Source organism: Buceros rhinoceros, unplaced genomic scaffold (genome assembly GCF_000710305.1).
Source record: "Buceros rhinoceros silvestris isolate BGI_N320 unplaced genomic scaffold, ASM71030v1 scaffold13483, whole genome shotgun sequence".
Lineage (NCBI taxonomy): Eukaryota > Metazoa > Chordata > Aves > Bucerotiformes > Bucerotidae > Buceros > Buceros rhinoceros.
The window spans coordinates 53057-58750 of NW_010401933.1; the positions used below are offsets into that span (position 1 = coordinate 53057).

The 5694-nt window shown below is 57.8% G+C and overlaps 1 protein-coding gene across 1 annotated transcript in view; it reads right to left on the reverse strand.

Annotated features, from left to right (window-relative positions):
* Positions 1 to 5694, reverse strand: part of LOC104490210 (myosin phosphatase Rho-interacting protein-like) — a 63783-nt gene that overhangs the window by 41857 nt on the left and 16232 nt on the right.

Below are 5694 nucleotides of genomic sequence, written 5' to 3' on the forward strand. Positions count from 1 at the left end.
CCCCTCCCCCCCGGAGCCCCCAGGCCGTGTCTCCCCCATCCCCAGCCTGTCTGTGCCCCACCAGGTTCAGTGACACTGGGGAGCTCCCTGCACGAACCTGAACCTGGGGCATAAAAGACCAGGTGGAGGGACCCCTCTGAGCTGCCAACAGCACCACAGGAGCACCCAAAGCGGCCTGCAGCCACCTCCCCACCCAGCCAAAGCTTCCCTGTGTCCTCCAGATGGCCGGGCCAACGGGGAGACAGATTTTTGGCAGATGCTGTTAAGGTTTTTACCATGGAAACAAGCTCCTCTGCCAGTAAAACCCCTCCAAAAGCAGCCTGTGCCATGCAAAGAAGGGGTGACCGTGGAGACCTCGATGACCCCACCCCATGACCCCTGGAAATCCTGATCAGCCCCCCTGAGGACCCCAGTTTACACAGCTGCGGGCCATGGGAAATAGCCCCTTCCCCAGGAAAAGGACTTTCCCTGCAGCTGTGTCCCGTACAATAGCCCAGGGGTGGCACGGAGCCATCACGGGCGCTGCAGCAGTACAAGCACATGAACGGGACCGGTCATACATCAGGGACACCAAAATCTCCTCCTTTCCATCATGGAAAGCAGCATCAGCATCCACAGACCCCACGGGACGGAGGGAGGGAGGGAAAGCAGAGCTGAGCCCAGACCCCCAGCACCCACCTGCTCTGCACCGCCGCAGGGAGTCAGCTAAGAGGATTTTTTGTCTTGGACAACAAAAATAAAGCCCCGCTTTCCGGGAGCTATAAAAACCCAATGGAAAAACTTTCTCCTGCTCCAAGTGGAGTCTTAGAAACGTTTTTGTCTCGCTGGCCTTTGGCACAGCCAAGGCCTCCAAGACTGTAAGGTCTGGGCCGGACCCCCTTCCCCACCCACAGCATTTCTGCACCAGGGAACGAAACTAGGACAGCTGGAAAAAGGGGGTGAAGGTGGCTCCAGGAGGAAGCTCCAGTCCCTCACGGGGATCCTGGGCCACTCAGTCCCTCTTGCCACAGGCACCCCTCGACTCCCTGGGAGGCCCCGGAGGAATCTGGCACAGGAGAGGAGGAGATGGCTCCCTGCAAAACCCGCCTGCTCTCCTCCCTCTTTAACCCTATAGCAGCGTTCAGGGCGGTTTCCCCCACTACTCACACCCACCCCTGACCCAAGCGTGCCCAGAGTGGAGGAGCTGGTTTGGGGTCCCCACACCGCCGGGCTGGCCCTGTGAAGTGGTTTTGCCACACACCCCTCCTTGCAAGGGTGAACACTGGCATCTCGCGCAGCCTGATGCGCGAGTCCCCGTCCACCACCGCCCCTCGGAGCTGGGACACCAGGAGAGGATCTGCGAGCAAAGCCAGGACCGTCCCCTCCTTGTGTCGTCGCCTGTGGCGCAAGTCCACGCCATCCACCGCCCCTCGGAGCTGGGACACCAGGAGAGGATCTGCGAGCAAAGCCAGGACCGTCCCCTCCTTGTCCCTGCGACCGGGGACAAGACGGGCTTCAGGGATGAACCCTCCACCCTACAGCACTCCAACACCTCTCGGCAGCAGATGAAACCTGACGGACCAGCTGCCTCGCTCGCTCGGGATGTAAATTCCTTTACACCATTAATTTCCTTCCTTTGAGGCAGCGCAGGCTCTTTAAGCAAAGCGAAACACAAATGGTGCTGGGTGGAAATGTGCACACAAACTCCACCGAGGAAAAGGAGCGGAGTCAGGCAGCGCTGCACCCCAGGAGCCCCTCAAAACTAGCTGGGGAACCTCGGCGGAGGAGCCAGCAATGGCACATGGCTGCTCGCCCCACGGAGCCAGAACAGAGACAACCCTCACGGGCCAAACACAGGGTGGAGGTGTTGGAGCAGGGGAGATGGGAGAGGCTCTGCAGCAGAGGACAAAGACGCAGGGACCCCTTCCCCCATTTTGAGCGCTCATTTCTGCCCTGGAGGGTTTCTCAGGGCTGGGGATCCCCAGTGAAGGGCAAGCAGAGCTGGTCCCCACGCTGGCCCCAGGCCAGGTGAAGGCTGGGTGGCTCCAGCAACTGGGAGGGAATAAATAAATGCAAAAGCAGGGAGGTGTCACACAGCCCAGACGCCAAAACAATGACAAGGCTGGGACTTCAACCTGCCCTTTGACAAGCAGATGCTTTGATTCAAGGTTGAACTCAGCATCGGACCCCAGGGCCACAGGGAGGCTTCGCCTCCGGGTGAGGCAGGAGCAGATGCTCAGGCTCAGCCACCAGCTCCAGCTACTGGCTTCTGCTGGTCCCCACCTCGGGGTCAGCCCCATCCCCAGGCACGGGCCCTGTCTTTGCTATTTCCCAAGCTGCTGTCAGGGAGCACACAGCTACCCTGTGACTGGATCTGGTGCCTGAGAGTGTCTTTTAACTGGGAAAGAGCACCAGCAGAGGATACCATTATGGGCACCACCACAAGGAGCAGCTCTCCTCCGTGCCACCAGCCACTTCCGTCCCGGAGCAGACCACCACCCCTTGCCACGTGCCTGCGCAAGGAGTCAGCACCCTCACTGTATGAGCAGCTACAGCTCACCACGCTGCCAGTACCAGCACAGGAACCAGAGCCAAGAAACAATCACACCGCTGTTTCCCTCTGGTATGAGAGATCCATATTTACACGCACACATGCTCCTAGTGTTCCCCTCCATACTACACAAAGCCTAAAGTACACTCTCCTCCTCCTCTTCTTCTCCCTTCCCAGGTGCCCAGGACACAGGTCACGCTGTGCTCGCCACATTCACAATCTCCAGAAGAGATGCAGGGACCTTCAGATGGACAGCAGAAAGGAGCCAAAGAGAGAATGGGGACTTCCTAGAAGCCTGAAAGAAGAAATTCCAAGCCGAGCATTACTGGTGAGACCCAGGTGCTGCGGCAGGAGGATGCGCAGTGCTGGATGCTCCGTGGCCAATGAAGTCCCAGGCACAAGGGCTGATCTTGTACATCATCCAGGTTTATCTGCAAGTGTTCCTCCTTTCCATAAGGTTTTGCAGGGCAAAGGTAGAAATACAGGACTATTTTGATAAAAAAAAAATTCCAAATTTCTACTTTCCCATCACTTCTAACACATGTGCATCATAGGAGCTCAATCTGAAACACAACAGAGCTCTGCTCAGCATCTCTACTCAGATGTTTTCTGAGCAGGTAACCCCACGGTCAAGCGGCTCTGCCATGGACACAGTGGGAGACAGCCAGTGCCCCACGTCGTTCTCCAGGGCTATTACACAATGTGGGTTGGTGAAATTTGGAACACAACCTTTAAAGAAAGGCAATGGGGCAGGGGGAGGAGGAAACCAAACAAAAGGGACATTTTACTTTCTGCCAAGAACCAGGAGAGGAAGGAAAAAAAAAAAAAAACCTCATCCCACAACCATTTGTCTATCTCGCATGGCGGGATGGTTGCCTTGGCAGCAGGGCCCGGCTGTCCCAGGGGGGAGATCATAGCTCTGCCGTCCCGTTCGGCCGCGACGCTGCACGGGAAGCGCTTGGGCTCCGGCTGGCTCTGCCCTGGCTGCCAGCACCAGCCCGGAGCAGCAGTGAGCCTGCAGCACCTGGGGAAGAGACATCCACGCTGCCTTCATAAATGCTTCTTGACAAATGTTAATTCTCCAAGCTAAAATATTCATGAGGGTGGCTGCCGAGGAGCGCACTGCTCATTTGCAGCACTCTGGAGTACTCTGCAAAGGCAGCTGCTGTGTTTGTCAAGAGCTTCACCCATCCCTGGTGCCCGGGCTCGGCTGATCACGGTACTCGATGCAGGATGCAAGTGGGATCTGAGCTGGGCTCGTGGCGTAGGAGGGAGCGAGACTCCACTGCCCCATCACATGGGCACATCAGAGCATCACGGAGACAACCATGCCCTGGGTGAGGGCAACAATGCAGCTTGGTCAGGCAGCTGTCAGTACCAGTGTGGTACTGGGAGCCCACACCAGTGCCACCTCCACCATTCCCACCTAGAGGCAATCAGCAAGAAAGCACCAACTCCTCGAGATATCACAGGGAGCTGCCTTTTCAACTGTGCACAGCCTCCCTGGGGACACACCGTCCACACAGAGGGCTGGCTCGGCTGGGTGCTGCTGTTGCGGTGCTCAGGCTGCCAGTGCCCTGAGCCACCCAGGCACCAGGCGAGCGGGGCTGGCAAAGCAGCAGGGCTTTAATGAGCTTTTCAGGCTTCCTGGCACTAGGCACGAGGCTATCGGTACAGCCACAGCATGACCGGAGCTCTGCAGCGGGCAGATTTCATTACACTTATAGATCGTCTAACAGGCTGAGCATCCTAGATTTATTAAATTAGACAAAGGCTCTTGGCAACGACCTCTGTGGGCTCTGCAACGGGATGGACTGGAGCAATCACCCATCAAAACGGAGCAGAAGGTTGTGCTTCTCCATCCTGCACCTTCCTGCAAGCAGAAGTGCTCCCTCATCCCTGCTATCCCCATGCAGGTCTCAGCTCTCCCCATGCCATCCAAGCATCTTTCCTTGGCAGCCTGAGAACACCTTTCCCACCTGTAGCCTCCCCGTAGCAGCAGCAACTGCTCACTGAGCCACTAAGCAACCTGCAGCTTGCTCAGTTAATAACTAGGTAATAGAAAAGCAGGTTTTTATTCTGGACAAGTGAACGCAATGGATTTATCAAGCAGCACGAATCCCCCTGCACACACATTCTGTGAAAGAAACAGGGGAAGATGCCCCCAAATCTCACTGCCGCCTGCACTCCCCAGCCAGCCAAAAGCCATCACCCCGTTCACAGACAGAGGCACAAGCGTTGCTCCGCAGATGTGGCCTTGGCACGCGATGGTGTGGCTCTGCAGTGGCAGCAAACCTGGCTCACAGCGCTGCCAGCAGCCACCCCATGCCAGCGCAAGGAGGGGGCCCTGGTGTCAGCCAGGGACGCACAAACCCCCTCCTGGGTGGATAAATGCCATAACACTTCCCTGTCACACATTTCCCCACTGTTGGTTCCTGCTTGTTCATCACAGGCACCAACAGCCGGCTCCTGAAATTTGTTTTGCTGGAGGATCTTCCCACAGCCCCAGATAATCCACTCCAAAGTACCAGGTCGGGGAGGTGGGTTCAGAGGATGGGTCAGCAAGCCCCACACATGCTTGTCCCTGCACGCTGGGCCCCCGCAGATCCCTCCCGAGCCTCTACCAGGAGATAAAGCAACATCAGCTCCGCTTTCGCCAGGGTGATGGAATTTTCTTCCCTGGGACCAGTATGGGGAGGGGGTGAAGTGCAGGGGCTCAGCAGGAGAGTTCAGCCAGAGGCTGCTTTTAAGCGGAGCTGGGTGTTTATGTCCACAGACAGCGAGGCTAAACACTGAGTGAGGCCGTGAGCTGGCCACAGGCTGCTGGCAAACTGGCCTCAAGCTGGCCATGAGCATCCTGGGGCTCCTCTCCCACCCAGCCTCACCTCAGTGAGACACGGGTAGCACCTGTGCCAGGGTTACCCAAGCAGCAAGTTTGGGGCCACGCATCTCATCCACCGCCCTGTCTCCACCAGCACCCATCCAGGGAGCGTGTGCTGGAGCAGAGCGAGCCCGGTCGGGCTGCGCCGCAGGCTGGAGCCGGCTTCTCTTGGCCTTATATGGCGATTTTCATGCTGCTCTTGCAGCTCCCAGCTGCTCCCCACCCCAAAGCGGGGTCGGGAGCTGGCAGGCAGCGCCTAGCCTGCCTCCTTCCTGTTAACCTC